The following is an 8,867-nucleotide window of genomic DNA, read 5'->3' as shown; positions in this document are numbered from 1 at the left end:
TGTAGTGAAAAGGAAGTTCAGAACAGAATTCTAATTTCTTGTCATGTTTTCCATTCTATTTTACCCAGTTCCTAATAGCTAAGTGTTTTATTATTTTTAACTAAAAAAGAATAAACACTTCTAAATAGGAAGGATGGGCAATCAGGGACCCCAATCTATTTTGCAAAATTGCCAATGGGGGAATATGATGTTTTGCTTAATCAAAACAATATGCAGGCTAAAAGATGATGTTTTCTATGTAGTCTTTCCAAAGTCTCAGGCAGAGAACACTGCTTCCCAGCACCCATTACCTGACTTTTTAGCCATGGGGAGGGCAGCTAATTAAAACATTGAAATGGATTTAACTACTTTAAAAATGGAAGGGGGAAAGTATTATGAATTAACTTCATAATGTTCACAATGTTCCATGTCTAGCTCAGCCTTAATTGCACAGTGTCCATTTTTCTGTATATTATACTCTATCCAATCACACACCAAGTTTCATTTTAAAGACAAGATAAATATTTTCCCTGTCCAGTCATTTCCAACTCTAGGGGCTGGTGCTCATCTCTGTTTATTAACTGAGGGAGCCAACATTGTCTGAAGACATTTCCGTGGTCATGTGGCCAGCATAATTATACACCGAGGTACATTGGTAGGAACATTGTTATTTTCCCACTGAAGTGGTACCTATTTATCTACTCATTTGCATACTTTCAGACTGCTAGTCTGGAAAGAACTGGGCAAGTAATGGAAGCTCACCCTGTCACATGGTGCATGGGTCTCCAAACTCGGGCTGTCAGCTTTCCAGCTGACAAGCTCAGAGTCTTTAAACTGCTGAGCCATCACGGTTAAATATTTTAATATTTAAATATATTTCTGTGTATTATTTGCTATCCAATCACACACCAAGCTTCAATTTAGGTATCATTAAAATTATATTGAGACCTGTTTAATGGTTAAGGAATTGGGCTAAACCCAGGAGATGATAAGTTCTTGTCCTGCCTTAGGCATGAAGCCAGCTGAGTGGCTTTGAGCCAGTCACTTCTCTCAGCCTTGGGAAAAATGCAATGGCAAACCACTTCCAAAATCTTGCCAGGAAAACCACAGATACTAGTCTAGCCAACCAATAGGATTAAATGATGAATCAAAATTTCATTAAGTGTAACAATTAATACAATTGACCACCAAGTACGTAATCCTTTTTCTGTTTGATATATTTAATGTATTTCAGTAGAAACTTTGGAGATAATGGCCAAGTTTTGGGATTGAAAGTAGATGTACATCATGGTTTTCAGTGTGAATTGGAGCTGCTTGGGATTGAGCCTGGATTGATCTACATGCCAAACAGGTGTCCTGTCATTGATGTCTCATGTTTTCCCAAACCCAAGCAATCTTCTTCATGTTCACTAGCAGCCTCAGGAACTGTGGGCATAAATGGTGTGAATTTGAATTTCAACTAATTGCACTGAATCCATTTTAATAGGATACATATTTGAAAGCTTATCCAATACCCACATTGTGAAGAAAATGTTGCAGTGCACCTGAGGCTTGGCTGACAACACAGGTGTGCCCACAGCTCTCGATTTAGAAGAAGCAAACCCTCTAAGCATCAGGAAAAAAAAACAATTTTTGCCCACACCAATCTCTTTAGTTACATCAGAATAAGGAGCTGGTCTTGGGAACTCTTCTCTATAGTGGTGCTCAATTCAAGGAGTATCCAGCTCAAGGGGAAGGTCTCTAATTTTCTTCTGCGAACAGATTGAGGGTGGGAACAAAAAAGAACTGACATCATAGAGAGAATACTCCCTCTAGGCCAACTCTCCACCCACCCACAGGTTTCCAAGAAGACTTTATAATGACACCAAAATTATAGTAGAGAGGAAAAAACTATGGCAGCAAAAGACCAAAATGACAAAATCAGAGTGTAATCCATCATGGTGCATTTGTTCCAGCCTTCTCAACTGCTTAGTCTCTCAAAACATAACATCTGTAATTCCTATCAAGCATGGTGGACCACTCTGTCCCTAGAATATACATAGTGTGGGATTCCCAGAAGTTCATGCCAAGAAGTGATGAAGCATGTGAAAATTGCTTCTCATGCTTCCTCTCCTCAAGAAAAACAGATACGGTCCTTGCCCTGAAGTTTAATGGCAGTCTTCCACTATCTAGTTTCAGCAAGAGTAGATGAATGGGCAAGGAAAAGGTCAGGGCAAGAATATGGAGAAAATCTTACCACACAGATGCTAAGAGTCAACACCACTTTGATGGCACATCATTATTCAATTGGAACATAGATCAATTCTCTATTTCTTAATTCCCAGTTATAACCTTCAAAAGCTGTTTCTCATTTTTTATAAAATGAGAGAAGTGTTCCTTGTCTAATTCACTCTTAATTGCATACTGTCCATTTTTCTGTATATTATACGCTATCCAATCATACACACACAACTTCACTAAAGTATATTGAGGGAATTGAAGGTCACTTCTGAATGTTTTATTGCCAAAACCAAAAGTTAGCAGGGTTGCAACAAGATCTAGGAGATTCAGAAATTTAAAAGCAAAATTAGGAATATATTCTTCAAAGATAAGGTCAGTAATAAAGTCCCGAGAGCAGCCAAAAATAATTAATTACACTCTTGACAGACAGAAGGAAAACATGCAAAGGTGGTGCGATAGGGAAAACATTCTTGTTAATCATGGCAATATATGTAACATAAAATAGTAAAGTACTAATATAAACCTGGAGGTAAGCCTAAGAAAGCTGATTCATAGAATTAAAATTGATAGAATAAAATAAAACTTTGTAAGGGAGTAAATAAATGCAAAATGAATTTCTATAAAAAGGAAGAGAGAGATGAAAAAGCCCTAAACACTATGACCCTGAGGGAAAAGGTCACATCAGTGGTGGGATTCAATTTTTTTTACTACTGGTTCTGTAGGCGTGGCTTGGTGGGCATGGCATGGCTTGGTGGGCGTGGCTTAGTGGGCGTGGCAGGGGAAGGATACTGTAAAATCTCCATTCCCTCCCCACTCCAGAGGAAGGTTACTGCAAAATCCCCATTTCCTCCCAATCTCTTGGGACTTGGGAAGCAGAGAATAGATGGGAGCGGAGTCAGTCAGAATTTTTATTACCGGTTCTCCAAACTACTCAAAATTTCTGCTACCGGTTCTCCAGAACCGGTCAGAACCTGCTGAAACTCACCTCTGGGTCACATAACCAAAAATTATTACAAAGATTAGTATTTCCTTGAAAAGAATGAATATAATTATTTATTGTTAGGATAAAGTATAGAAGTTTATTCTTTTGTTCAATTAATACCAGAGGAGCAGAAGGGAAGTTTAGAACTGCAGAAACATGGAGTCATCAGTGTTACCAAACCTGAAAAACTATGCCTTATCTGATGTGTATGCACAATTTGAGGGTTGCATATTAATTATGCTTGATCATTCCCGGTGTCCAGAGGCCCCCTGCGCTGGTGTCCCACGTGGCTGGGCTCCTGGCGTCCCTCGGGTTGCTAGGAGCATTTGTAGCAGCTCTCTGCATTCCTCGCCAGTGAGCTGGTCTACACGGGGGGTGGCTTGGTCCCTGGCCTCCTCCCCGGTGCCCTGGCAGCCCTGGGTGGACTGCTGGCCTTCCATGCTTTCCTCTGTGGCTTGCAGCTGCTGGGAAGTATGCAAAGGGGTCCCTGGCGTTCCACTGAGTCCTCTGGGGACATAGAGATCATCTGTACCCTCCTCTGGAGAGAAGCTTGCATCAGGGACTGGATGCAGGGCTGCCATCTTTGATTGAAGACTTCTGGTCACAATCAGGGATCTCCTGCCATCCATCTCTTGCGGGTTCTTGCTGGAACCTCCAGGCATCTTGCTTCTGCTGGCTTGGAAGCATTGCCTCAAACCATCCTCGGCTGCCACTTTGTGAGGGATCTCACAAAGATTGATGGTTCGTTGAGGGCGCTTCCAAGAAAAGGCAGCACGCAAGGATGCAATCAAGTTAAATCTTTATTTAGAAATAAAGTAGGTAAAATGAGTTCCCTGGCATGGAGGCATCCATGCCTGGATTGAGCCCATGGATCAGATAGAACAAGAGCAGAAAGAGCAGCCCCTGTGCAGGGGTTCTTATAGGGGCCCCTGGCCCCTCTCTTACCCATGTGTGTGAGGGGGCCGGAGGGCCATTAACTCTCCCAATGGGGCTGCAGGGACCGGAGCCCCTTGACCCACCAGTGGCATCAAAGGTGCCTCTTTGCTCCCATCTGGTGGTCTTTTAAGAAACTGCCATGGCTGGCACAAAACACCTAACACTGAAATTTGCCACAGATGTTCCTCTTGGCTTCTAGGTGCTCACTAAGAAAGGATTTTTCGAAATGACCATCAGACCATTAGTATTTCCTATATTATTATAACACGCTCTGATGCTAATTAGTTAGACGTTCTACTCCCCCTCCCAATTTGAAAATAACTCTGGAGAGAATGGGATAGCATAGGACAGGCTTCTGTGGGGCAAGCCTCATGGAGAGAAGGGGCTAGAAAGCCTGAGGGAGAGGATAGGATAGAGGAGGATTCTGTGGGCAAGCCTGAGGGAGAGGAGGGGATAGGATAGGGGAGGCTTCTGTGGGGCAAGCCTGAGGGACAGAAGGGGATAGGATAGGGGAGGCAAGCCTGAGGGAGAGAAGGGGGATAGGATACGATAGGCTTCTGTGGGGCAAGGCTGAGGGAGAGAAGGGGAAAGGAGAGGCCGATCATAACTACTCATTAAGTTTCAAGCTGTAAGTGTCAATTTATCAAGCCCCATCACATAGTTTCATAGCAAAGCATGGGTATCTAGCTAGTACTGTATGTCCAAACAAAAGGCAGAAGTTAAACTCATTAGTCAAGAACAAAAATTGAAACTATATGTTATAGTGGTGTACATAACCATTCAACCCCAAAATAATGCATACAGTATATTCAGCAAAATGGTTTTGCGTCAGGTTATCACAATAATAAGAACAACTTCCCAATGTCGACATGGAATTTAGCAGAGGGAGAAAAGCAATAACTGCATCTTGTAATGGGATTCAACATCATGGGAAAAGTGGTCAAGTAAGCAGCAATTTTTATTGTCAAGAAATATAGAGGTTAATTTTAAAATAGGTATCAAATTGACACCTTAAGATGAAAAAAAACTAAACTTGCCTTGGCTAGGAAAAATTGAAGCCATCAAGATGAATTATTTTACCAAGACTTCATTTTCAATCTCAAATGATTCCAGTATATATTGAAAACAAGGTACAAAATCAGTGGCCAAACAAGTAATAAACTGTATATGGTCCTATAAAAGACCAAGGGTTCAATTCAGTATCCTACAGGATTCAGAATAGTGAAGTAGATTGGCAGTTTTGAACATTAAATTGTACCCCTGGCTGTCTCCAATATTGACATGAGCCAAGTATACGGTGTTGACTCTTCCCTGTGTACAAATAATGATCCCGACACTTTTGATTCCAAAGAGAAGCTTGACAAATTTTATTTGTTATTGTGCTTACACTGTGAAGTGTGTATCTTTGACTCCTTCTTTCAGTAAAAAGGGGAACTACTACCTTTATTGTACACTTAAAGCAGGAGATTAAAAAGAAGTACCAGTGAGGGAAGAGGCCTTCTATTAAGCCACAAACAGGTGGGACCAAGTCCTTGCGGTAATCTCATCCTTCAAGAACACTGACCAATGCATTATAAAACCCAAGTAGCCATATTTCTTGGGAAGTGGGCTGCTCCTAATTATTATGGAAGGCTGCGGGTATTTTCCACAGCTTCACATGCTTCTGCAAGGCTCACACAAAGGCTCCATTGCAACATCTACTCGAAGGTTCTTATAGACCATTCCCTTCCATGCTCCAGTTTCATTAAATCGTTCCACATCGCCAAGGGGTTTCACTTTTTGGATTGTGACAAGAAATGGTACGACCACACTATGTACTATATCCACCCAAAAGCTTGCTATTGCTTTGGTACTGGGAGGCACCTCCACCTTCCTGACTATGATCTCCAGAACTGACCTCACCAGAGAAAAGTTCTGCTGATTGTCCTCTGTGTACTTTATGGTGGGTGTTGCATCCTCAACCCTGAAACTGCAGGAAGAAGGCAATCCCAGTCCCCAGAGATGCTTCCAAATCACTCTGTCGGTGCAGTTGGTCACCCAATTGAGGCCAAAAGTGTGTAGGACTGAGGTTGAACGTCTGTTGTAGAAGGTTTGTTTATCCACAAAATGAGGATGATACTGGATGGGGAAAATGTCATTCGGGACCACGCTTACGATTTCAAAAGTCGGGCTATCAATATCTCCAATCTGGGGTAGAAAACAACAGGTCTCATCAGGAAAGAACTTGGCTGCTTCCAGGCCATTGAATTCTCTAAACGTTCGGCACAGAAAGAGACCATTGGAGGCCCGGAAGGCTATCATATTGTCCCTGAAATACACTTCAAAACTCAGGGATGGTTTTGTTGAGTACTCAACAGGTTGGATGGGGTAGATTTTTTCTGAACGTACATCCACTGCAGCAAGAAACAAACCTAGCCAGTTTTTCAGCATAACCTTCCCGGATGGTGCTGGAATCAGCCAAAATTTGCTTGACTTTCTCTTTTCAGGCATGCCTTCCACAGCCCAGTGTGAACCATTGCCTAGTGAATCCCAGTACATCTTGTTGTCCATCTGGAAAGCCACTCCTTCATCTGCACCAATGTAGGCTTCAAGCTGTCCCAGGCCTTTCCAGACTTGCAAAGCCATTAACTGAAACAGGAACATAGTGGTTTTAAATTTTAATTCAGGCATAAGCTTTCAGAGTATCCCTACCACTCCAGTCTTAAAATCTCTTACCAACATACAACATGCCAATGATATGAAAGTGGCACGCATAGGCTTTACTCTGTGGGAAGCAGCATAGGCCAATTCAGTGGTGAGATTCAAATAATTTAACAACCAGTTCTCTGCCCTAAAGATTTCTTCCAACAACCAGTTCATCAAACTGCTCAGAAAGTTAACAATTGGTTCTCCCGAAGTGGTGCGAACTGGCTGAATCCCACCACTGGGCCAATTGATTTTAATAAGAGAGTGTATGTTTAAAATTTGTTTGTGACTTCATACAAGCACAGCCTCTGTGATTCATTAAAGCAAGCCAGACTTTTGAAGAAATTATGCAAGTCTAAAAAAAAAAAAAGCTACTAAGTTTAAGAGTCATATTGGGACACTCCTTAAAGAGCAGCATCCTATTTTCAGGTACATTGGGGAAGCTTGATAAAAATCGGGCTGCTTTAATAAATGGTAGAGAAGTGCTATAGTCATATTTGTAGAAGGCAAAGAGCCTTGGTAGTACAGTGGTTTAATGCACCCTGTAATTAACACAGCTGCCTGCAATTTCTGCAGGTTCGAATCTTACCAGGCTCAAGGTTGACTCAGCCTTCCATCCTTTCTAAGGTAGGTTAAATGAGGACCCAGTTTGTGGGGGCAATAAGCTGACTTTGTATAAATATACAAAAGTATGAAGGCTATTGCTTAACGCATTGTAAGCTGCCCTGAGTCTCCGGAAAAGGGCGGCATATAAATCAAATTTTCTTTAAAAAAAAAAAGGTTCAAAGCATTTTTGAAACATGTACAGCCATTATGAATTGTAATTGCCACAAAGGTGGGTTTTTTTCTTTGTTGTTGTTAGGTTGATGATCCAAATCTTCCTAATCAATGTAACATCATTTTGCTTGCAGTTGGTTTGATTTTGGTTTGTGAGCCCAGCTACCAAAGTTAAGTATACCAAATCACAGTGCAATGTCTAAATCTAGTTATTTATGGTTCACAGCTGTTGAAATAAACTTTTTTGATTATCCTTTGACAACAATGGCTCAAAAACCCAGAGGCAGTAGGACACCCCCCCCCCCCAAAAAAAAACCCCTTGGAATTACGTTTGGTTGATTCATGGAATCCACTTAAGTGAGATGTTTTGATCCATCTGCTTCCAAATACAGAGCTATACTTCAAAGGTACCATTTATTGGGGCAGTTGTCCATCTGCCTCAGTGGTGAAATTCAATTTTTTTACTACTGGTTCTGTGGGCATGGCTTGGTGGGCATGGTGTGGCTTGGTGGGTAATTGCTTGGTGGACATGGCAGGGGAAGGATTCTGCAAAATCTCCATTCCCATCCCATTCCAGGGGAAGGATACTGCAAAATCCCCATTCCTTCCCCACTGCTGGGGGAAGGATATTGCAAAATCTACATTCCCACCCCACTCTGGGACCAGCCAGAGGTGGTATTTGCCGGTTCTCTGAACTACTCAAAATTTCCACTACCGGTTCTCCAGAACCTGTCAGAACCTGCTGGATTCCACCCCTGATCTGCCTCCAAAAGGGACCAAGTGGTTGAAGTAATTGGTCTTTGGTGAATGAGAAACTATGAAATGGTTAACACTGCACACTGATAAATCATAATGGGCTTTTTTGCAAAGACAAAATAGCCCTGCTCAGCTAGTGACCAAACTCATGCTGATTCAGGCTTCAGGACAATATAATTACTCCCTTCCTCAACATTCAGATGGGTCTAATCTCAAGGCTTCCTTACATTCTATGTAGTCATCCCACTGGTATTTTAAAATGAGTCTTAACAAGGGTCTGTCCCTTGAATACTTTAGCAGTGTGGATTCTCACAAATCCCCTTCAGATCCCTACCATGATCCTAGCAGGTGCCACATGCATGCCTATGAGGACAAGAAGAAGTTAGGAGTAGCTGGCAGACAGGCGACAGGCCAGGACTTCTCCATTCCAGTTCCTGCCTAGTTGCTCCCTAAGATAAAACTTTTAAAAGCCGATGAACCCAAGTTTAATTTACGAGGAACACGGTGCAATACAGTTCTTGCCTCCTCCCAT

The sequence above is a fragment of the Pituophis catenifer genome, unplaced genomic scaffold (assembly GCF_029215685.1).
Source record: "Pituophis catenifer annectens isolate HBS135680 unplaced genomic scaffold, rPitCat1.0.hap2 SCAF_2, whole genome shotgun sequence".
Lineage (NCBI taxonomy): Eukaryota > Metazoa > Chordata > Lepidosauria > Squamata > Colubridae > Pituophis > Pituophis catenifer.
The sequence above is the reverse complement of the archived record's forward strand: the minus strand, read 5'-3'. Positions refer to the sequence as shown.